Source organism: Microtus pennsylvanicus, chromosome Y (genome assembly GCF_037038515.1).
Source record: "Microtus pennsylvanicus isolate mMicPen1 chromosome Y, mMicPen1.hap1, whole genome shotgun sequence".
Lineage (NCBI taxonomy): Eukaryota > Metazoa > Chordata > Mammalia > Rodentia > Cricetidae > Microtus > Microtus pennsylvanicus.
The window spans coordinates 12,041,366-12,067,660 of NC_134602.1; positions in this window are offsets into that span (position 1 = coordinate 12,041,366).

Genomic DNA, 26,295 nt, shown 5'->3' on the forward strand with positions numbered 1-26,295 from the left:
TAGAGCCATTTGTGCCCATGAATGTATGTTTCACTGCTCTGCCAACTATGGTGTTTGAGAGATGAGTGTCTGTCACCTGAGGAAATGGCACATTATTAGGCAGGATCTTCAGGTTTAAAATCCTTTCATCACTATGAAGCTCTAAGCCATAAACACAATCAATCCCATCATATTTCAACAAATAGAGAGAGGGATATGTTGGCAGTTGATCTAGAATGATGGCTTTCCAATGGGTGACTGGTTCATTGGCTTCCTTCCAGCCATGAAAAATTCTGCGGCCAACAATATTCTCCAGGGCCTCAAAAGGCTTACTAAGTTTTTGCTTCTGGAGCGATGGCCCATTCTTCTTCTGGAGATATGGCATGCAACTCATACTAAGAGGCATCTTCATCAAGGTGGGAGACTTTCTGAGATAGGCCACAGCACTCCTGTTCCACTGTCTCTTGGCTCTGTTTCTGTGCTTGGGCTTCATAGCTGCCAATCTCTGCATAGGAAGAACTCTTCAGTTTAAATCAGACACAAAGTGGTTTCCTCCGCCATAAGTGCCTGCAAGGATAAGAAGGTGAGGATGTGAGGTCAAGGCTCTTTTTAGGAATAACTTTGGAGCAGGTGAAAAAGGCAGGGCTGAATAGATTTGCATACCTAAATATAATATGTTCTTAAGAAATTAATAGGAAAAGTATCAAACTCTTGTCTACAGCTCAGTATATGTGTATCAGAGACATATTCCTGCTGCAAAATGCAATTGACCTCTACTGAGAAACCTACTTCCTGACTTACTACATCAATGAGAGAGGAAGCTATGCCTATACCTAAAGTGAGAAAGAAATATCTGAACAGATGGCAAAGAATTCAAAGAACAGCCACTCCTCTCATTACCACTCAAGCTACTGGTTAGTTGGCTGATCTATAACCACCTGCCCAAGGTCATGGCACTCTAGTCCACTGGCTCTCTCTATTGTGTCTCCTGATGCAGATCCAGGTTGATTACATAAAGATATTCTGTATCTTCATTAGAGAAGTGAGTACTGTGAGTCAAACTGCCAAAAGAAAGAAACATTAATCTGTGCAACAGCACCTATTAGAAATAATTATCTTTAAAAACACATATGGACAAAGAGGATCTTTGCCATTTAAGTGGACTGAGGAATTGGACATTTTTAGCAAAGATAGAGTGGGGAGAATACCTGACATTAACCGTCCCCCAGCTATCAAATATAGGAGCTGTTAACGACATAAATTTTGGACCCTGAGCAGATTCGAATGAAACCTTTCTTTGACTACAGAGGTCCTAGTTGCTTCCTAAACATATTTACCAAAAGAAAATATCTTGGCTCTCTAGATTCCTACTTCTGGAAATTCGGTTGAACAGTTGTGGAGCCCAAGAGCTGAACTGACCTCCTCAGCCACCGTGAAGATAGTAAGCACACCTTCACAGAAGACTAGTGCTTCATGTGGAACAGAGTTGCCACCCCCAACCAAGGCTTTGTGACATCATCAAGGCTCTACTTATGTCATAAAACTCCTCCTAGCCAGGTTCCTTCCCTACTAACCCCCAGAAATATCCAGCATACAGGTCCTAAAATGCTGCTCATACAGCCCCATGAAGACCCAAAATAAATACCCCAATCTTCTTCCCAATTACTTGAGTCATATTTTCCAAGTAACTCAACACCTTTATGTGTTTTTTTTTTCTGTAAAATAATTTTTGGTCTGAGTCAACAACTCACATGAATGTTTTTTTTTCCTAGCTCCAATGTCCTCATTGGTTATTTTCTATTGATTTTTCCATTACTTCATAATAATAATTATCAAACTTTCCAATTCTCTTCCTCCTCCCACATTCTTCTTGCTCCGCAAATGAAACTCTCCACACAAACACCAGTCACAATAGAGGGCAGGGTACTTTGAGCTGTGGGAAGTCCAAGCCCACCCTTCATCCATCCAGATATAGCAAGGTATGCATCCACAAAAATATGATCACAAAAAGCCAGTGTATGATATACAGACAATAGCAAGTGCCATTATCTTTGGCTTCTCCGTCTGCCCCAATTGTCAGCCACATTCAGAGCTTCCAGTTTGATCCCATGTTCTTTCATTCCCAGGTCACTGGATTAGTTGAAATCCCCTTAGTTCAGGCACAGTGTCTCATAGTGTGGACCAAGCCCTTATATTCCTGACATCCTTGCTCTTTTTCTCCATCCATCTGCTCTTCCACTGGAGCTTGGAAGCTCCATCTAGTTTTCTGATTTTGACCCTGACTTGATCTCCATCATTTGCCAAACAAAAGTTCCATGGTGGTTTTCAAGATAGTCAGTCATCAGTCTGACTATGGGACAAGGCACACATAGTTCCTAGGGACATGTCACAGTGCGATCAACTTCTCCTCCCTGCCTAAGTACCTAGAGAGGGTCACCCTATGGCCTTCTGAGAACCACTCGAGAGATATCGATCTTGACATCCCCAGAATGGCCCCATAAATTGATATATCATCAGTGTATGTGCATTAACTTGTGTGTGTTTGTGTGGTGTATTTAAATCACAATAACAAATGGATTGTAATATTGAAGTTTCTTCTCATCTTGAGAAGAATATTTGCTACAGAAACACTCTCACAGTAATCGTGAGAGTGTAACTCTCTCAGCAAGGAGAAATAACTGGAGGAATCCCCCAGGAGTTAGGCTCAGTGTCCCAGGAATTACGCCCAAGGAAAGTCAATGAACTCAGTGATGGAAGATAAAACCCAGCCTAAATAAAACCCTAAATCATTTAGGTGGAACATGAGATACTCTTACAACAGTTACAAGAGGTCTAAAATGCCTGGACTGGAACATAAGGGGAACAAAAGGACGTGGAGCTGAGAGTGTATGGCAAAACTGATTGGATCTGGCAAAAATTATGTAAGCATACCAAGGAAACCACCAGTGGGACAAAACCCTAAGAAATCTGTATGACAATATATCACGTTGAACATAATGAGATTTATAGACAAAGGAAAGATCTTAATTATGTCACTGTCACACAGGTGATGATGAACCAGTTCCATCGTAGAGTGACTCCCTGCTGTGTTTAAGATAACCTGTCAATTCTGTCTAGTCAGTTACAAGGAAATTTGCATTAATTGCACAGATTAACAATCAGCATCATTTACAGCACAATCAAAGGCAAGGCAAAGAATTCATAGACATGTTGTTGAATGCTGATGATGTTATTGGGAGTTTTGATGGGTTTTTTTCTTAAAGGGAAATCATCGGTGACTCTCATGCATGAAGCAGATCCTTTCTCTGTGATGTTTCCTGAATAGCCACTGAGATACCAACCCATTGAGTTGTGGTCTGTCTCTCTTTTAAAAAGCAACATCTACCTTCAGCTTGATCCCTTGCTTGAGCTTCCCTTCTGGCTACTAGGCTCCTTTTCTGATCCTGCAGAGGGCTTTTTTAAGGGATTGTGATCTCTAAGTTTTTCCCCTTTCAAGAACTAATCATTCTATTAATCACAATTCTAAACTGCTGTGGGAGTTTGTTTGTGACTTAAGCCTTCACATGTGATACAAGCGACCTGTGTCTATAGGGTCTTCACTCTGTTCATATGGGGAAGGCATGGCAGCAGGAGTAGATGGCTGCTCATTCTCTGTAAGGAAACCAGTAAACAGTGGGGACCAAGTACAAGGATGTCCTGAAATATTAAGTCTTGTCCTTTCAAGGCCCCAAAGCCTCTAGCTATGTTCAGGGTCACGACAATCTCCAAAACCCACCGAGCATGAAGTATTCAGAACCAGAAGCCTGTGTGTGCCATATCACATAAATTCATCGTGAGTACACCAATCTGTTTTTTTTAATTCTAAATTATTTTGTCCCATCAGAACGATCTATATTACCAATTAACCAAATTTGCTCCATCTTTGGTGTCCTAGAATTGCTTTAAATTGTTGCTGGGACAGTCTTACAAACCTTCCTGTGCTGTTATGAGACCTTAAGGGGACAGCGCTTATTTCAGAAATCAAAGGCAGTTGGGTTTAATCCTATGCTTAGCTGTTAGCTAGACACTGGAAGGATGGATTTGACTAAGAAAGGGAGACAGCATACATGGAGGCAGGTAACCTTTCCTTTGCAAAATGACCCATTTTGAGGCCTTACATCAGGCTCTTCTCTTCTCCTAATCTTGTTTTTTTTATTAGTTTAGGAGAAGAATTAAAACTCCATTTACAGTATGTGTGAACCTGAATGAGTTAAGTATGTGTGACCAACTTGATGTCTGCCTGTCTGTCAACAGGGCCAGAGTTCAGCGGCATCTGATGCATAGCACAGGAATGTCAGCCATCAATCTCTGGTCCACCTAACTCTACAGCATTAGAGTTGTCATGGTTGCTCATCTGATCTTCCTCATATGATCTCCATCCACAGAGATGTCAGAAAAATCCTCCCCTGAGAGTGCAAGTTCTTTACAAATGAAAGATTATACAACAGAAGACACATGGGAGATTTCTATGGGCAAGCTGTTGAAAGGATAAAGTGACAGAAGAAGTTTATTGATTAATTAAAGAAAGAATCCGCTTCAGCTGATAGGTTAGAACATAGGTAGGTGGAGTAAACAAAATAGAATGCCAGGAGGAAGAGGTAGTGAGCTCAGAGAAGCCATGCTCCCCTCTCCCCGGCAGATGCCATAGCTCTGCTCTCTGAGGCAGATGTCGATGCAGCCAGCCACCATGTCAGACATGCTGAATTTTTCCTGGTAAGTGCACCTCGTTATACTACACTGATTATTAGAAATGGGTTAAAATGCTGAATCTAATGTGCCAGCAGTGTTTAAAAGAATACAGATTTGTGTATTTATTTCAGGCATAACCTTCTTGCGGCCATGGTGCTGGGGACACAGCCTCACTGCTCAAATAACTACAGAATGGCTTGCAGCCTTGTGGACAACTGAATCCACTGAAAGCCTGAGAAAGCTTGGGAAAGAGTAAAGCATGTTTTCTTGGTAGCAGCAATTTCTCGGTCTGCTCTGCTTGCTAGAAGAAAGCAAGGGCTCTCATCTAAAAGAGGCTTGCTGACTCAGCTTCAGCTGCAAAACCCTGCAGCCCTTACGAGGTCCTGCCACAAAACATTGAAATGGTGTTGATAAAAGCCAACTGAATGCTTGTATGTTTTCAGCAGTAGCAGGATAAAAAACTGTGTTGTTTTAAAATGCCGGCTTTCTGGGCCATCCTGCCTGGGCAAACTCTGACTGTTTGAGGAAGGAGGGCCAGCTACAGAAAGAGGGCTTGAGTGTGGTCTGTTGCAGCCTCTTTGATGGCAAGGACCTTGAAACACTGTAGACTTGTGGCACTGAATGCGGCTCTGTTCGGTACCTCAGCCACAAGGTTGGAATGGCAGAAAGCTAAGGAATGGGCTACATCTGGCCAGCAAAGCCACCGCTTTAGTCCTACTGAGATTGCTTGGTAAATGAAAGACTCATGTGGTCAGAAAAACAGAGAGAGAAATAGAGTAAAGAGAGATTCAAAGACAAAGAAAATTTTTAAATGATTTACAGTGTGTTAAAAATATGTGCAGGCTAAAATGTGAAGTTCTTAAAGTTAAAAAAAGGAAGAGAGTTGTTGGGTGTGTTAGTACACACCTGTAAACCCAACACATGGGAGGCAGAGGGAGATTGACCTCTGTACCTTCAAGGTGAGGTAGCACACGCCCTTAATCCCAGTGCCTTGAAGGCAGAGACAAACAGATCTTTGTGAGTTCAATGTGTAGTAGCATACACCTTTAATCCCAATGCCTGAAAGGCAGAGAGAGGCAGATCTCTGATACTTCAAGGACAGACAGGTATACAGAGTTATTCCAGGTCAAAGATACAGAGAACCTGTCTCAAAAGGCAAAAAATAAAAAGGAAAAATAAACAAAATAGAGGTTAAATTGAAGCGCACAAAATGGAAAATTCACAGCAAATTTTGATATTGTATGCTATTATGCTCTTTTTGAATCATTTGAATTTTGAGGCAGTAGCAATATCTGCTAAAAGATGTTTCTTTATAAAAGCTGCTGAAATAATCCAACATAGATATTTTAAAAATGCCTTGACTTTGAAATTTGGATCTAAGGACATGATGCTTTGGAAAGGAGTTTCTATTTGTTTTCACAGAGGGTGATAGTCTGTGGATGCCTCTATCCTAATATGGTAGGATGGACCACGCCCTACTTAAAGGTTGCTGTGAACACCTTTAAAAATTTGCTTCGCTCAACTGCCAACTGAGATAAATCAATAATGATGCCACCATTCAGCAGGAAGCCTTTTTGAGAGAAAAAACTGCACCCACGTTCCCAAATATGGCTTATAAACGTTCTTTTACATTTAAAGTGGGATGTGATATAGATATGAATATTTGCATTAGTATAGATTTTGCTTTACTGATAGAGATTTTAGGTCAATTGTGTTATATGTATATGCATTTTTGATCTTAATTAAGGTATTGTGATTGTGTAGTTCATTTAAAAATATAATGTATATAGGTTATTAATGGATAATCATTAATAATAGTCAAGTTTGTAGTCATGTTAGTTAGATTTTCTAGCTACACAGAGATATGTATATTTCAGTTAGATAGGCATTATTCATAGCTCTCTAGACTACAAAACAGGCTATTTAATGTCTTAGTACCTTAGGGTTTTTCATGACAGTGAGACACTCTACTCTTGGCAGCACATATCTACTTCAGGAAGAAGATGGGCATCAAAGAGGATCCTTATGGAGTTTGATAGCCATTTGGGGAAGAAACTGCTCTTGCCTGGATTGTTGCATTAACTGTACACAGAAAACACTCAGAGAGAGGACTACTGAACTTGCCTAAAGGTGAGATGATCTTTTCGTGTTCCTGATTCAGGAAAGGGTCAGCAAAACATTCTTCAAGACAAGCAGATAGTGACTGCCTTTGAAATTTCCTGCTTCATGGAAATGTCTGCTGGAAACTATGGGCCTGTAGGCTGAGGATGGAAACCCCAACGGTACAGGGGAACTTTGGGTGACTGTCCAGCAGCGAGATGTCTCTGTCATTTCTTGATTTTGAAAATGGCTTACTTTTTGTTTGCTTAGGTAATACTGTATTACTCTGGAGTCTCTGATGGAGTTGAAGAATAGATAGATAGTTATAGTTTTCCATTGTTATGATAAAAGATAAAATAGATATAAATATTGTAACTGTAATTCTTGCTTGATAACTGTTTTGTTATATGTAATTTTGCTATGTTAAAGTTAAAGATTCCGTTCTTGTTTAAACAGAAATAGGAGTAATGATGGAGTATAGGTCATTGGTTAATTAAATAAAGAAACTGTTTGGCCTGCAAGGTTAGAACATAGGTGGGTGGAATAAACATAAGAGAATGCTGGGAGGAATAGGAATTGAGCTTAGAGATGCCATGCACCTCTCCCATGGGCAGAAATGGTAGCTCTGCACTCTGAGGCAGATGGCAATACAGCCAGCCACCAGGTCAGACATGCTAAATCTTTCCTTCTAAGCGCACCTCGTGCTGCAACATACATTATTAGACATGGGTTAAGAGGCTGAAAATAATGGGGCAGGCAGTGTTGAAATGAATAGTTTTGTGTTGTTATTTCGGAGCATAACCTTACAAGGCGGCCCCATGGGGATGCAGCCCTGCTGCTCAAATTTCTACAATCAAGGGGGAAATGGAAGAAGGGAAGAAAGAAGAGAGAGAGACAAGGAAGAATGGATGAATTCAATCATTCATTGGAAAAATGAGTGAACCAATGAATGAGGAGACCTAGTAGGAAAAAAATGTGCTGCATTCCCTCAGAGAGTCAGGTCAAATTAAGGATTGACAAGGTTTTCCACTAAGGAGGAGGCTTATTCCATTTTACCTTCTTTGTGCTCCAGGCCCACCCACAAGAGTGATGATGAGGACAGGGAGAAGAAGAGGAGAGGGTGTACCAGAATTCCCTGGTACAATTTCTCACCCAAATTGTAGCCAAATCACCTGACCTGGGACAGCTGATCTACATGCTGGACCCTAACTCCCAGTTTGACAAATCTAACATTTTAACCAAGTTTGTGAAGATGAAGGAACCAAAAATAGCCCAGTTACAGGATGGCAGATTGCTTACAGGATGGGAGTCAGACATCAGTACCATACTGGTATTTGGCGGTTTGATGGGTGTGTGGGTTCTTTGCCAGACTCCACCTAGCATCATGGATTCCCTACTTTACTGATATTATGGAGTTCGGTGCATTCATCATATGTGTGCATGTCACACACTAGTGGGCATCATATGTACATGTTTATCCTGTGTGTGGGTGAGTGTGTTCATGAGTTTTATAGCCCAAGTACTACAGAACATGATCAATGAAAGGGAACACTGTTTTCCAGATATGGCAGGGCAATTATTTAAATGAACTGACAAGGGTTGGATGGCATGGATAAGACCTATGAGAGTTCAAGGCATACCGAATCCAGGCATGACAAAGTAGGTGGCATACAGAATTCTGGCAAAACTAAGTAGGTAGCTTGATGTCCACCTTACTGGAGAAGAGCAACTGAGCGGAGACACTTTTCACTAAGCAACATGCTCTAGTGGAGATCAAACATCCTTTGACTTACAGCCAGTACGAATTAAACCATGCATCAAATGAAACCTAATTTTCTCTGATTTTGAGTATACATTTGTGTCCCTTCCTGATTAATCTTCTCTTTATCCTCTTAAGTCCCAATACCTCACGCTGATATCGGTCACACCTTTCCATTTCACATGGTTTTCCCTCAAGCTTCATACCGCCCCGAGATCATACAACTTTTTGTCCCCTCTCCACTGCTTCCTTGACAGCCATCTTGTCCTTTACCACACCACGCATCCCCAGTCCTTTACTCCCCAAGGGGAAAAGACCATAAATCCTGCTTTGTTTTGAGGCATGTATTTCTGTGATGCCCCATCCACCAAACACAATCCATCATTGACCAAATAACACAACATGTTAGCAAATTTTTATTCTTTGAGAAAGAATAATCCATTGGAAAAGATACCAGGATTCATAGAAGACCTGAGGTATCTCTGAAAAAACACATTCCCAAAGAGAGAATTAAGTCTGCCCCTCAAAATTTGAGAATTTCACTTTAACAGATCTTCACCAAATCATAGACATAGATATGGAAGTCATTATCAAACTTGATGAAATACACAGAAGGTTTGTTGGGAACTTGGCAAATAATTTTACCTATCTCTTGGGTTCCATCTTTTTTGTTGTACTGCACTCTTTTGCCCTCCAAGGAATCCCTGCCTAATTCCAAAGTCACCTCTACTGGAGGACATCCAGGCGTGATGTGGAGGTTGCCTTCAATGGAATCATCATGATGGTGGTAAAGGTACAGGACCGGATCATTCTCGTTGACAATGTAGAAACAGGTCGTTATGGTCTGCACCTCATCTGGGACCACGCCACTCCACTCTTCCTTAGAGCCTGGCATGATGTGGAGGTTGCCTTCCAGGTAGTCATCCAGGAGGTGGTAAATGTACAAGACCGGATCTTTCTTGTAGGTAATATAAAACCAGGTCTTCATGATTGGCACCTCTTCTAGAACCATCCCGTTCCAGTCATTCTTAGAGCCATTTGTGCCCATGAATGTATGTTTCACTGCTCTGCCAACTATGGTGTTTGAGAGATGAGTGTCTGTCACCTGAGGAAATGGCACATTATTAGGCAGGATCTTCAGGTTTAAAATCCTTTCATCACTATGAAGCTCCAAGCCATAGACACAATCAATCCCATCATATTTCAACAAATAGAGAGAGGGATATGTTGGCAGTTGATCTAGAATGATGGCTTTCCAATGGGTGACTGGTTCATTGGCTTCCTTCCAGCCATGAGAAATTCTGCGGCCAACAATATTCTCCAGGGCCTCAAAAGCCTTATTAAGTTTTTGCTTCTGGAGCGATGGCCCATTCTTTCTCTGGAGATGTGGCATGCCACTCATACTAAGTGGCATCTTCATCATGGTGGGAGACTTTCTGAGATAGGCCACAGCACTCCTGTTCCACTGTCTCTTGGCTCTGTTTCTGTGCTTGGGCTTCATAGATGCCAATCTCTGCATAGGAAGAACTCTTCAGTTTAAATCAGACACAAAGTGGTTTCCTCCACCATAAGTGCCTGCAAGGATAAGAAGGTGAGGATGTGAGGTCAAGGCTCTTTTTAGGAATAACTTTGGAGCAGGTGAAAAAGGCAGGGCTGAATAGATTTGGATACCTAAAGGGAATATGTTCTTAAGAAATTAATAGGAAAATTATCAAACTCTTGTCTACAGCTCAGTATATGTGTATCAGAGACATATTCCTGCTGCAAAAAGCAATTGACCTCTACTGAGAAACCTACTTCCTGACTTACTATATCAATGAGAGAGGAAGCTATGCCTATACCTAAAGTGAGAAAGAAATATCTAAACAGATGGCAAAGAATTCAAAGAACAGCCACTCCTCTCCTTACCACTCAAGCTACTGGTTAGTTGGCTGATCTATAACCACCTGCCCAAGGTCATGGCACTCCAGTCCACTGGCTCTCTCTATTGTGTCTCCTGATCCAGATCCAGGTTGATTACATAAAGATATTCTGTATCTTCATTAGAGAAGTGAGTACTGTGAGTCAAACTGCCAAAAGAAAGAAACATCAATCTGTGCAACAGCACCTATTAGAAATAATTAGCTTTTAAAACACATATGGACAAAGAGGATCTTTGCCATTTAAGTGGACTGAGGAATTGGACATTTTTAGCAAAGATAGAGTGGGGAGAATACCCGACATTAACCGTCCCCCAGCTATCAAATATAGGAGCTCTTAACGACATAAATTTTGGACCCAGAGCAGATTTGAAAGAAACCTTTCTTTGACTACAGAGGTCCTAGTTGCTTCCTAAACATATTTACCAAAAGAAAATATCTGGGCTCTCTAGATTCCAACTTCTGGAAATGTGGTTGAACAGTCGTGGAGCCCAAGAGCTGAACTGACCTCCTCAGCCACCGTGAAGATAGTAAGCCCACCTTCACAGAAGACTAGTGCTTCATGTGGAACAGAGTTGCCACCCCCAACCAAAGCTTTGTGACATCATCAAGGCTCTACTTATGTCATAAAACTCCTCCTAGCCAGGTTTCTTCCCTACTAACCCCCAGAAATATCCAGCATACAAGTCCTAAAATGCTGCTCATACAGCCCCATGAAGACCCAAAATAAAAACCCCAATCTTCTTCCCAATTACTTGAGTCATATATTTCAAGTAACTCAACCCCTTTATGTGTTTTTTTTTTCTGTAAAATAATTTTTGGTCTGAGTCAACAACTCACATGAATGTTTTTTTCTCCTAGCTCCAATGTCCTCATTGGTAATTTTCTATTGATTTTTCCATTACTTCATAATAATAACTATAAAACTTTCCAATTTTCTTCCTCCTCCCACATTCTTCTTGCTCCGCAAATAAACCTCTCCACTCAAACACCAGTCCAAATAGAGGGCAGGGTACTTTGAGCTGTGGGAAGTCCAAGCCCACCCTTCATCCATCCAGATTTAGCAAGGTATGCATCCACAAAAAATATGATCACAAAAAGCCAGTGTATGATATGCAGACAATTGCAAGTGCCATTATCTTTGGCTTCTCCGTCTGCCCCAATTGTCAGCCACATTCAGAGCTTCCAGTTTGATCCCATGTTCTTTCATTCCCAGGTCACTGGATTAGTTGAAATCCCCTTAGTTCAGGCACAGTGTCTCATAGTGTGGACCAAGCCCTTATATTCCGGACATCCTTGCTCTTTTTCTCCATCCATCTGCTCTTCCACTGGAGCTTGGAAGCTCCATCTAGTTTTCTGATTTTGACCCTGACTTGATCTCCATCATTTGCCAAACAAAAGTTCCATGGTGGTTTTCAAGATAGTCAGTCATCAGTCTGACTATGGGACAAGGCACACATAGTTCCTAGGGACATGTCACAGTGCGATCAACTTCTCCTCCCTGCCTAAGTACCTAGAGAGGGTCACCCTATGGCCTTCTGAGAACCACTCAAGAGATATCGATCTTGACATCCCCAGAATGGCCCAATAAATTGAGATATCATCAGTGTATGTGCATTAACTTGTGTGTGTTTGTGTGTGTGTATTTAAATCACAATAACAAATGGAATGTAATATTGAAGTTTCTTCTAATCTTGAGAAGAATATTTGCTACAGAAACACTCTCACAGTAATAGTGAGAGTGTAAACTATCTACGAAAGGAGAAATAACTGGAGGAATCCCCCAGGAGTTAGGCTCAGTGTCCCAGGAATTACGCCCAAGGAAAGTCAATGAACTCAGTGATGGAAGATAAAACCCAGCCTAAATAAAACCCTAAATCATTTAGGTGGAACATGAGATACTCTTACAACAGTTACAAGAGTTCTAAAATGCCTGGACTGGAACATAAGGGGAACAAAAGGACGTGGAGCTGAGAGTGCATGGCAAAACTGATTGGATCTGGCAAAAATTATGTAAGCATACCAAGGAAACCACCAGTGGGACAAAACCCTAAGAAATCTGTATGACAACATATCATGTTGAACATAATGAGATTTATAGACAAAGGAAAGTTCTTAATTATGTCACTGTCACACAGGTGATGATGAACCAGTTCCATCGTAGAGTGACTCCCTGCTGTGTTTAAGATAACCTGTCAATTCTGTCTAGTCAGTTACAAGGAAATTTGCATTAATTGCACAGATTAACAATCAGCATCATTTACTGCACAATCAAAGGCAAGGCAAAGAATTCATAGACATGTTGTTGAATGCTGATGATGTTATTGGGAGTTTTGATGGGTTTTTTTCTTAAAGGGAAATCATCGGTGACTCTCATGCATGAAGCAGATCCTTTCTCTGTGATGTTTCCTGAATAGCCACTGAGATACCAACCCATTGAGTTGTGGTCTGTCTCTCTTTTAAAAAGCAACATCTACCTTCAGCTTGATCCCTTGCTTGAGCTTCCCTTCCGGCTACTAGGCTCCTTTTCTGATCCTGCAGAGGGCTTTTGTAAGGGATTGTGATCTCTAAGTTTTTCCCCTTTCAAGAACTAATCATTCTATTAATCACAATTCTAAACTGCTGTGGGAGTTTGTTTGTGACTTATGCCTTCACATGTGATACAAGCGACCTGTGTGTATAGGGCCTTCTCTCTGTTCATGTGGGGAAGGCATGGCAGCAGGAGTAGATGGCTGCTCATTCTCTGTAAGGAAAGCAGTAAACAGTGGGGACCAAGTACAAGGATGTCCTGAAATATTAAGTCTTGTCCTTTCAAGGCCCCAAAGCCTCCAGCTAGGTTCAGGGTCACGACAATCTCCAAAACCCACCGAGCATGAAGTATTCAGAACCAGAAGCCTGTGTGTGCCATATCACTTAAATTCATCGTGAGTACACCAATCTGTTTTTTTTTTTTAATTCTAAATTATTTTGTCCCATCAGAACGATCTATATTACCAATTAACTAAATTTGCTGCATATTTGGTGTCCTAGTATTGCTTTAAATTGTTGCTGGGACAGTATTACAATCCTTCCTGTGTTGTTATGAGACCTTAAGGGGACAGCACTTATTTCAGAAATCAAAGGCAGTTGGGTTCACTCCTATGGTTATCTGTTAGCGAGACACTGGAAGGATGGATTTGACTAAGAAAGGGAGACAGCATACATGGAGGCAGGTAACCTTTCCTTTGCAAAATGACCCATTTTGAGGCCTTACTTCAGGCTCTTCTCTTCTCCTAATCTTGGTTTTTTTATTAGTTTAGGAGAAGAATTAAAACTCCATTTACAGAATCTGTGAACCTGAATGAGTTAAGTATGTGTGACCAACTTGATGTCTGCCTGTCTGTCAGCAGGGCCAGAATTCAGGGGCATCTGATGCATAGCACAAGAATGTCAGCCATCAATCTCTGGTCCACCTAACTCTACAGCATTAGAGTTATCATGGTTGCTCATCTGATCTTCCTCATATGATCTCCATCCACAGAGATGTCAGAAAAATCCTCCCCTGAGAGTGCAAGTTCTTTACAAATGAAAGATTATACAACAGAAGACACATGGGTGATTTCTATGGCAAGCTGTTGAAAGGATAAAGTGACAGAAGAAGTTTATTGATTAATTAAAGAAAGATTCCGCTTCAGCTGATAGGTTAGAACATAGGTAGGTGGAGTAAACAAAATAGAATGCCGGGAGGAAGAGGTAGTGAGCTCAGAGAAGCCATGCTCCCCTCTCCCCGGCAGATGCCATAGCTCTGCTCTCTAAGGCAGATGTCGATGCAGCCAGCCACCATGTCAGACATGCTGAATTTTTCCTGGTAAGTGCACCTCGTTATACTACACTGATTATTAGAAATGGGTTAAAATGCTGAATCTAATGGGCCAGCAGTGTATAAAAGAATACAGTTTTTGTGTATTTATTTCAGGCATAAACTTCATGCGGCCGTGGTGCTGGGGACACAGCCTCGCTGCTCAAATAACTACAGAATGGCTTGCAGCCTTGTGGACAACTGAATCCACTGAAAGCCAGAGAAAGCTTGGGAAAGAGTAAAGCATGTTTTCTTGGTAGCAGCAATTTCTCGGTCTGCTCTGCTTGCTAGAAGAAAGCAAGGGCTCTCATCTAAAAGAGGCTTGCTGACTCAGCTTCAGCTGCAAAACCCTGCAGCCCTTAAGAGGTCCTGCAACAAAACATTTAAATGGTGTTGATAAAAGCCAACTGAATGCTTGTATGTTTTCAGCAGTAGCAGGAAAAAAAAACTGTGTTGTTTTAAAATGCCGGGTTTCTGGGCCATCCTGCCTGGGCAAACTCTGACTGTTTGAGGAAGGATGGCCAGCTACAGAAAGAGGGCTTGAGTGTTGTCTGTTGCAGCCTCTTTGATGGCAAGGACCTTGAAACACTGTAGACTTGTGGCACTGAATGCGGCTCTGTTCGGTACCTCAGCCACAAGGTTGGAATGGCAGAAAGCTAAGGAATGGGCTACATCTGGCCAGCAAAGCCACGGCTTTAGTCCTACTGAGATTGCTTGGTAAATGAAAGACTCATGTGGTCAGAAAAACAGAGAGAGAAATAGAGTAAAGAGAGATTCAAAGACAAAGAAAATTTTTAAATGATTTACAATGTGTTAAAAATATTTGCAGGCTAAAATTTGAAGATCTTAAAGTTAAAAAAAGGAAGGGAGTTGTTGGGTGTGGAAGTACACACCTGTAAACCCAACACATGGGAGGCAGAGGGAGATTGACCTCTGTACCTTCAAGGCGAGGTAGCACACGCCTTTAATCCCAGTGCCTTGAAGGCAGAGACAAACAGATCTTTGTGAGTTCAATGTGTAGTAGCATACACCTTTAATCCCAATGCCTGAAAGGCAGAGAGAGGCAGATCTCTGAGACTTCAAGGACAGACAGGTATACAGAGTTATTCCAGGTCAAAGATACAGAGAACCTGTCTCAAAAGGCAAAAAATAAAAAGGAAAAATAAACAAAATAGAGGTTAAATTGAAGCGCACAAAGATGGAAAATTCACAGCGAATTTTGATATTGTATGCTATTATGCTCTTTTTGAATCATTTGAATTTTGAGGCGGTAGCAATAGCTGCTAAAAGATGTTTCTTTATAAAAGCTGCTGAAATAATCCAACATATATATTTTGAAAATGCCTTGACATTGAAATTTGGATCTAAGGACATGATGCTTTGCAAAGGAGTTTCAATTTTGTTTTCACAGAGGGTGATAGTCTGTGGATGCCTCTATCCTAATATGGTAGGATGGACCACGCCCTACTTAAAGGTTGCTGTGAACACCTTTAAAAAATTGCTTCGCTCAACTGCCAACTGAGATAAATCAATAATGATGCCACCATTCAGCAGGAAGCATTTTGGAGAGAAAAAACTGCACCCACGTTCCCAAATATGGCTTATAAACGTTCTTTTACATTTAAAGTGGGATGTGATATAGATATGAATATTTGCATTAGTATAGATTTTGCTTTACTGATAGAGATTTTAGGTCAATTTTGTTATATGTATATGCATTTTTTGATCTTAATTAAGGTATTGTGATTGTGTAGTTCATTTAAAAATATAATGTATATAGGTTATTAATGGATAATCATTAATAATAGTCAAGTTTGTAGTCATGTTAGTTAGATTTTCTAGCTACACAGACATATGTATATTTCAGTTAGATAGGCATTATTCATATCTCTCTAGACTACAAAACAGGCTATTTAATGTTTTAGTACCTTAGGGTTTTTCATGACAGTGAGACACTCTACTCTTGGCAGCACATATCTACTTCAGGAAGAAGATGGGCATCAAAGAGGATCCTTATGGAGTTTGATAGCCATTTGGGGAAGAAACTGCTCTTGCCTGGATTGTTGCATAAACTGTACACAGAAAACACTCAGAGAGAGGACTACTGAACTTGCCTAAAGGTGAGATGATCTTTTCGTGTTCCTGATTCAGGAAAGGGTCAGCAAACATTCTTCAAGACAAGCAGATAGTGACTGCCTTTGAAATTTCCTGCTTCATGGAAATGTCTGCTGGAAACTATGGGCCTGTAGGCTGAGGATGGAAACACCAACGGTACAGGGGAACTTTGGGTGACTGTCCAGGCAGCGAGATGTCTCTGTCATTTCTTGATTTTGAAAATGGCTTACTTTTTGTTTGCTTAGGTAATACTGTATTATTCTGGAGTCTCTGATGGAGTTGAAGAATAGATAGATAGTTATAGTTTTCCATTGTTATGATAAAAGATAAAATAGATATAAATATTGTAACTGTAATTCTTGCTTGATAACTGTTTTGTTATATGTAATTTTGCTACGTTAAAGTTAAAGATTCCGTTCTTGTTTAAACAGAAATAGGAGTAATGATGGAGTATAGGTCATTGGTTAATTAAATAAAGAAACTGTTTGGCCTGCAAGGTTAGAACATAGGTGGGTGGAATAAACATAAGAGAATGCTGGGAGGAATAGGAATTGAGCTTAGAGATGCCATGCACCTCTCCCATGGGCAGAAATGGTAGCTCTGCACTCTGAGGCAGATGGCGATACAGCCAGCCACCAGGTCAGACATGCTAAATCTTTCCTTCTAAGCGCACCTCGTGCTGCAACATACATTATTAGACATGGGTTAAGAGGCTGAAAATAATGGGGCAGGCAGTGTTGAAATGAATAGTTTTGTGTTGTTATTTCGGAGCATAACCTTACAAGGCGGCCCCATGGGGATGCAGCCCTGCTGCTCAAATTTCTACAATCAAGGGGGAAATGGAAGAAGGGAAGAAAGAAGAGAGAGAGACAAGGAAGAATGGATGAATTCAATCATTCATTGGAAAAATGAGTGAACCAATGAATGAGGAGACCTAGTAGGAAAAAATGTGCTGCATTCCCTCAGAGAGTCAGGTCAAATTAAGGATTGACAAGGTTTTCCACTAAGGAGGAGGCTTATTCCATTTTACCTTCTTTGTGCTCCAGGCCCACCCACAAGAGTGATGATGAGGACAGGGAGAAGAAGAGGAGAGGGTGTACCAGAATTCCCTGGTACAATTTCTCACCCAAATTGTAGCCAAATCACCTGACCTGGGACAGCTGATCTACATGCTGGACCCTAACTCCCAGTTTGACAACTCTAACATTTTAACCAAGTTTGTGAAGATGAAGGAACCAAAAATAGCCCAGTTACAGGATGGCAGGTTGCTTACAGGATGGGAGTCAGACATCAGTACCATACTGGTATTTGGCGGTTTGATGGGTGTGTGGGGTCTTTGCCAGACTCCACCTAGCATCATGGATTCCCTACTTTACTGATATTATGGAGTTCGGTGCATTCATCATATGTGTGCATGTCACACACTAGTGGGCATCATATGTACAGGTTTATCCTGTGTGTGGGTGAGTGTGTTCATGAGTTTTATAGCCCAAGTACTACAGAACATGATCAATGAAAGGGAAACTCTTTTCCAGATATGGCAGGGCAATTATTTAAATGAACTGACAAGGGTTGGATGGCATGGATAAGACCTATGAGAGTTCAAGGCATACCGAATCCAGGCATGACAAAGTAGGTGGCATACAGAATTCTGGCAAAACTAAGTAGGTAGCTTGATGTCCACCTTACTGGAGAAGAGCAACTGAGCGGAGACACTTTTCACTAAGCAACATGCTCTAGTGGAGATCAAACATCCTTTGACTTACAGCCAGTACGAATTAAACCATTCATCAAATGAAACCTAATTTTCTCTGATTTTGAGTATACATTTGTGTCCCTTCCTGATTAATCTACTCTTTATCCTCTTAATACCTCACGCTGATATCGGTCACATCTTTCCATTTGACATGGTTTTCCCTCAAGCTTCATACCGCCCCGAGATCATACAACTTTTTGTCCCCTCTCCACTGCTTCCTTGACAGCCATCTTGTCCTTTACCACACCACGCATCCCCAGTCCTTTACTGTCCAAAAGGAAAAGACCATAAATCCTGCTTTGTTTTGAGGCATGTATTTCTGTGATGCCCCATCCACCAAACACAACCCATCATTGAACAAATAACACAACATGTTAGCAAATTTTTATTCTTTGAGAAAGAATAATCCATTGGAAAAGATACCAGGATTCATAGAAGACCTGAGTTATCTCTGAAAAAACACATTCCCAAAGAGAGAATTAAGTCTGCCCCTCAAAATTTGAGAATTTCACTTTAACAGATCTTCACCAAATCATAGACATAGATATGGAAGTCATTATCAAACTTGATGAAATACACAGAAGGTTTGTTGGGAACTTGGCAAATAATTTTACCTATCTCTTGGGTTCCATCTTTTTTGTTGTACTGCACTCTTTTGCCCTCCAAGGAATCCCTGCCTAATTCCAAAGTCACCTCTACTGGAGGACATCCAGGCGTGATGTGGAGGTTGCCTTCAATGGAATCATCATGATGGTGGTAAAGGTACAGGACCGGATCATTCTCGTTGACAATGTAGAAACAGGTCGTTATGGCCTGCACCTCATCTGGGACCACGCCACTCCACTCTTCCTTAGAGCCTGGCATGATGTGGAGGTTGCCTTCCAGGTAGTCATCCAGGAGGTGGTAAATGTACAAGACCGGATATTTCTTGTAGGTAATATAAAACCAGGTCTTCATGATTGGCACCTCTTCTAGGACCATCCCGTTCCAGTCATTCTTAGAGCCATTTGTGCCCATGAATGTATGTTTCACTGCTCTGCCAACTATGGTGTTTGAGAGATGAGTGTCTGTCACCTGAGGAAATGGCACATTATTAGGCAGGATCTTCAGGTTTAAAATCCTTTCATCACTATGAAGCTCCAAGCCATAGACAAAATCAATCCCATCATATTTAAACAAATAGAGAGAGGGATATGTTGGCAGTTGATCTAGAATGATGGCTTTCGAATGGGTGACTGGTTCATTGGCTAACTTTCAGCCATGAGAAATTCTGCGGCCAACAATATTCTCCAAAGGCTTACTAAGTTTTTGCTTGTGGAGCGATGGCCCATTCTTCTTCTGGAGATGTGGCATGCAACTCATACTAAGAGGCATCTTCATCATGGCGGGAGACTTTCTGAGAGAGGCCACAGCACTCCTGTTAAACTGTCTCTTGGCTCTGTTTCTGTGCTTGGGCTTCATAGCTGCCAATCTCTGCATAGGAAGAACTCTTCAGTTTAAATCAGACACAAAGTGGTTTCCTCCACCATAAGTGCCTGCAAGGATAAGAAGGTGAGGATGTGAGGTCAAGGCTCTTTTTAGGAATAACTTTGGAGCAGGTGAAAAAGGCAGGGCTGAATAGATTTGGATACCTAAATGGAATATGTTCTTAAGAAATTAATAGGAAAATTATCAAACTCTTGTCTACAGCTCAGTATATGTGTATCAGAGACATATTCCTGCTGCAAAATGCAATTGACCTCTACTGAGAAACCTACTTCCTGACTTACTATATCAATGAGAGAGGAAGCTATGCCTATACCAAAGTGAGAAAGAAATATCTGAACAGATGGCAAAGAATTCAAAGAACAGCCACTCCTCTCCTTACCACTCAAGCTACAGGTTAGTTGGCTAATTTATAACCACCTGCCCAAGGTCATGACACTCCAGTCCACTGGCTCTCTCTGTTGTGTCTCCTGATCCAGATCCAGGTTGATTACATAAAGATATTCTGTATCTTCATTAGAGAAGTGAGTACTGGGAGTCAAACTGCCAAAAGAAAGAAACATTAATCTGTGCAACAGCACCTATTAGAAATAATTATCTTTAAAAACACATATGGACAAAGAGGATCTTTGCCATTTAAGTGGACTGAGGAATTGGACATTTTTAGCAAAGATAGAGTGGGGAGAATACCTGACATTAACCATTCCCCAGCTATCAAATATAGGAGCTGTTAACGACATAAATTTTGGACCCAGAGCAGATTTGAAAGAAACCTTTCTTTGACTACAGAGGTCCTAGTTGCTTCCTAAACATATTTACCAAAAGAAAATATCTTGGCTCTCTAGATTCCAACTTCTGGAAATTCGGTTGAACAGTTGTGGAGCCCAAGAGCTGAACTGGCCTCCTCAGCCACCGTGAAGATAGTAAGCCCACCTTCACAGAAGACTAGTGCTTCATGTGCAACAGAGTTGCCACCCCCAACCAAAGCTTTGTGACATCATCAAGGCTCTACTTATGTCATAAAACTCCTCCTAGCCAGGTTTCTTCCCTACTAACCCCCAGAAATATCCAGCATACAGGTCCTAAAATGCTGCTCATACAGCCCCAGGAAGACCCAAAATAAAAACCCCAATCTTCTTCCCAATTACTTGAGTCTTATTTTCCAAGTAACCCAATCCCTTTATGTGTTTTTTTTTTTCTGTAAAATAATTTTTGGTCTGAGTCAACAACTCACATGAATGTTTTTTTTTCCTAGCTCCAATGTCCTCATTGGTTATTTTCTATTGATTTTTCCATTACTTGATGATAATAATTATCAAACTTTCCACTTCTCTTCCTCCTCCCACATTCTTCTTGCTCCGCAAATACACCTCTCCACTCAAACACCAGTCCAAATAGAGGGCAGGGTACTTTGAGCTGTGGGAAGTCCAAGCCCACCCTTCATCCATCCAGATTTAGCAAGGTATGCATCCACAAAAAATATGATCACAAAAAGCCAGTGTATGATATGCAGACAATTGCAAGTGCCATTATCTTTGGCTTCTCCGTCTGCCCCAATTGTCAGCCACATTCAGAGCTTCCAGTTTGATCCCATGTTCTTTCATTCCCAGGTCACTGGATTAGTTGAAATCCCCTTAGTTCAGGCACAGTGTCTCATAGTGTGGACCAAGCCCTTATATTCCTGACATCCTTGCTCTTTTTCTCCATCCATCTGCTCTTCCACTGGAGCTTGGAAGCTCCATCTAGTTTTCTGATTTTGACCCTGACTTGATCTCCATCATTTGCCAAACAAAAGTTCCATGGTGGTTTTCAAGATAGTCAGTCATCAGTCTGACTATGGGACAAGGCACACATAGTTCCTAGGGACATGTCACAGTGCGGTCAACTTCTCCTCCCTGCTTAAGTACCTAGAGAGGGTCACCCTATGACCTTCTGAGAACCACTCAAGAGATATCGATCTTGACATCCCCAGAATGGCCCCATAAATTGAGATATCATCAGTGTATGTGCATTAACTTGTGTGTGTGTTTGTGTGTGTGTATTTAAAGCACAATAACAAATGGATTGTAATATTGAAGTTTCTTCTCATCTTGAAAAGAATATTTGCTCCAGAAACACTCTCACAGTAATAGTGAGAGTGTAAACTATCTAAGAAAGGAGAAATAACTGGAGGAATCCCCCAGGAGTTAGGCTCAGTGTCCCAGGAATTACGCCCAAGGAAAGTCAATGAACTCAGTGATGGAAGATAAAACCCAGCCTAAATAAAACCCTAAATCATTTAGGTGGAACATGAGATACTCTTACAACAGTTACAAGAGGTCTAAAATGCCTGGACTGGAACATAAGGGGAACAAAAGGACGTGGAGCTGAGAGTGCATGGCAAAACTGATTGGATCTGGCAAAAATTATGTAAGCATACCAAGGAAACCACCAGTGGGACAAAACCCTAAGAAATCTGTATGACAACATATCATGTTGAACATAATGAGATTTATAGACAAAGGAAAGTTCTTAATTATGTCACTGTCACACAGGTGATGATGAACCAGTTCCATCGTAGATTGACTCCCTGCTGTGTTTAAGATAACCTGTCAATTCCTTCTAGTTGGTTACAAGGAAATTTGCATTAATTGCACAGATTAACTATCAGCATCATTTACTGCACAATCACAGGCAAGGCAAAGAAATCATAGACATGTTGTTGAATGCTGATGATGTTATTGGGTGTTTTGATGGGTTTTTTTCTTAAAGGGAAATCATCGGTGACTCTCATGCATGAAGCAGATCCTTTCTCTGTGATGTTTCCTGAATAGCCACTGAGATACCAGCCCATTGAGTTGTGGTCTCTCTCTCTTTTGAAAAGCAACTTCTACCTTCAGCTTGATCTCTTGCTTGAGCTTCCCTTCCGGCTACTAGGCTCCTTTTCTGATCCTGCAGAGGGCTTTTGTAAGGGATTGTGATCTCTAAGTTTTTCCCCTTTCATGAACTAATCATTCTATTAATCACAATTCTATACTGCTGTGGGAGTTTGTTTGTGACTTATGCCTTCACATGTGATACAAGCGACCTGTGTGTATAGGGTCTTCTCTCTGTTCATGTGGGGAAGGCATGGCAGCAGGAGTAGATGGCTGCTCATTCTCTGTAAGGAAATCAGTAAACAGTGGGGACCAAGTACAAGGATGTCCTGAAATATTAAGTCTTGTCCTTTCAAGGCCCCAAAGCCTCCAGCTAGGTTCAGGGTCACGACAATCTCCAAAACCCACTGAGCATGAAGTATTCAGAACCAGAAGCCTGTGTGTGCCATATCACATAAATTCATCGTGAGTACACCAATCTGGTTTTTTTTAATTCTAAATTATTTTGTCCCATCAGAACGATCTATATTACCAATTAACCAAATTTACTGCATCTTTGGTGTCCTAGAATTGCTTTAAATTGTTGCTGGGACAGTCTTACAAACCTTTCTGTGCTGTTATGAGACCTTAAGGGGACAGCACTTATTTCAGAAATCAAAGGCAGTTGGGTTCAATCCTATGGTTAGCTGTTAGCTAGACACTGGAAGGATGGATTTGACTGAGAAAGGGAGACAGCATACATGGAGGCAGGTAACCTTTCCTTTGCAAAATGACCCATTTTGAGGCCTTACTTCAGGCTCTTCTCTTCTCCTAATCTTGGTTTTTTTATTAGTTTAGGAAAAGAATTAAAACTCCATTTACAGTATCTGAGAACCCGAATGAGTTAAGTATGTGTGACCAACTTGATGTCTGCCTGTCTGTCTACAGGGACAGAGTTCAGGGGCATCTGATGCATAGCACAGGAATGTCAGCCATCAGTCTCTGGTCCACCTAACTCTACAGCATTAGAGTTGTCATGGTTGCTCATCTGATCTTCCTCATATGATCTCCATCCACAGAGATGTCAGAAAAATCCTCCCCTGAGAGTGCAAGTTCTTTACAAATGAAAGATTATACAACAGAAGACACATGGGAGATTTATATGGGCAAGCTGTTGAAAGGATAAAGTGACAGAAGAAGTTTATTGATTAATTAAAGAAAGAATCCGCTTCAGCTGATAGGTTAGAACATAGGTAGGTGGAGTAAACAAAATAGAATGCCGGGAGGAAGAGGTAGTGAGCTCAGAGAAGCCATGCTCCCCTCTCCCCGGCAGATGCCATAGCTCTGCTCTCTGAGGCAGATGTCGATGCAGCCAGCCACCATGTCAGACATGCTGAATTTTTCCTGGTAAGTGCACCTCGTTATACTACACTGATTATTAGAAATGGGTTAAAATGCTGAATCTAATGGGCCAGCAGTGTTTAAAAGAATACAGTTTTTGTGTATTTATTTCAGGCATAACCTTCATGCGGCCGTGGTGCTGGGGACACAGCCTCGCTGCTCAAATAACTACAGAATGGCTTGCAGCCTTGTGGACAACTGAATCCACTGAAAGCCTGAGAAAGCTTGGGAAAGAGTAAAGCATGTTTTCTTGGCAGCAGCGATTTCTCGGTCTGCTCTGCTTGCTAGAAGAAAGCAAGGGCTCTCATCTAAAAGAGGCTTGCTGACTCAGCTTCAGCTGCAAAACCCTGCAGCCCTTAAGAGGTCCTGCCACAAAACATTGAAATGGTGTTGATAAAAGCCAACTGAATGCTTGTATGTTTTCAGCAGTAGCAGGAAAAAAAAACTGTGTTGCTATAAAATGCCGGGTTTCTGGGCCATCCTGCCTGGGCAAACTCTGACTGTTTGAGGAAGGAGGGCCAGCTACAGAAAGAGGGCTTGAGTGTGGTCTTTTGCAGCCTCTTTGATGGCAAGGACCTTGAAACACTGTAGACTTGTGGCACTGAATGCGGCTCTGTTCGGTACCTCAGCCACAAGGTTGGAATGGCAGAAAGCTAAGGAATGGGCTACATCTGGCCAGCAAAGCCACGGCTTTAGTCCTACTGAGATTGCTTGGTAAATGAAAGATTCATGTGGTCAGAAAAACAGAGAGAGAAATAGAGTAAAGAGAGATTCAAAGACAAAGAAAATTTTTAAATGATTTACAGTGTGTTAAAAATATGTGCAGGCTAAAATTTGAAGTTCTTAAAGTTAAAAAAAGGAAGAGAGTTGTTGGGTGTGGTAGTACACACCTGTAAACCCAACACATGGGAGGCAGAGGGAGATTGACCTCTGTACCTTCAAGGTGAGGTAGCACACACCTTTAATACCAGTGCCTTGAAGGCAGAGACAAACAGATCTTTGTGAGTTCAATGTGTAGTAGCATACACCTTTAATCCCAATGCCTGAAAGGCAGAGAGAGGCAAATCTCTGAGACTTCAAGGACAGACAGGTATACAGAGTTATTCCAGGTCAAAGATACAGAGAACCTGTCTCAAAAGGCAAAAAATAAAAAGGAAAAATAAACAAAATAGAGGTTAAATTGAAGCACACAAAGATGGAAAATTCACAGCGAATTTTGATATTGTATGCTATTATGCTCTTTTTGAATCATTTGAATTTTGAGGCGGTAGCAATAGCTGCTAAAAGATGTTTCTTTATTAAAGCTGCTGAAATAATCCAACAAAGATATTTTAAAAATGCCTTGACTTTGAAATTTGGATCTAAGGACATGATGCTTTGGAAAGGAGTTTCTATTTTGTTTCATAGAGGGTGATAGTCTGTGGAAGCCTCTATCCTAATATGGTAGGATGGACCACTCCCTACTTAAAGGTTGCTGTGAACACCTTTAAAAAATTGCTTGACTCAACTGCCAACTGAGATAAATCAATAATGATGCCACCATTCAGCAGGAAGCATTTTGGAGAGAAGAAACTGCACCCACGTTCCCAAATATGGCTTATAAACGTTCTTTTACATTTAAAGTGGGATGTGATATAGATATGAATATTTGCATTAGTATAGATTTTGCTTTACTGATAGAGATTTTAGGTCAATTTTGTTATATGTATATGCATTTTTGATCTTAATTAAGGTATTGTGATTGTGTAGTTCATTTAAAAATATAATGTATATAGGTTATTAATGGATAATCATTAATAATAGTCAAGTTTGTAGTCATGTTAGTTAGATTTTCTAGCTACATAGATATATATATTTCAGTCACATAGGCATTATTCATAACTCTCTAGACTACAAAATAGGATATTTAATGTTTTAGTTCCTTAGGGTTTTTCATGACAGTGAGACACTCTACACTTGGCAGCACATATCTACTTCAGGAAGAAGATGGGCATCAAAGAGGATCCTTATGGAGTTTGATAGCCATTTGGGGAAGAAACTGCTCTTGCCTGGATTGTTGCATAAACTGTACACAGAAAACACTCAGAGAGAGGACTACTGAACTTGTCTAAAGGTGAGATGATCTTTTCGTGTTCCTGATTCAGGAAAGGGTCAGCAAAACATTCTTCAAGACAAGCAGATAGTGACTGCCTTTGAAATTTCCTGCTTCATGGAAATGTCTCCTGGAAACTATGGGCCTGTAGGCTGAGGATGGAAACACCAACGGTACAGAGGAACTTTGGGTGACTGTCCAGGCAGCGAGATGTCTCTGTCATTTCTAGAGTTTGAAAATGGCTTACTTTTTGTTTGCTTAGGTAATACTGTATTACTCTGGAGTCTCT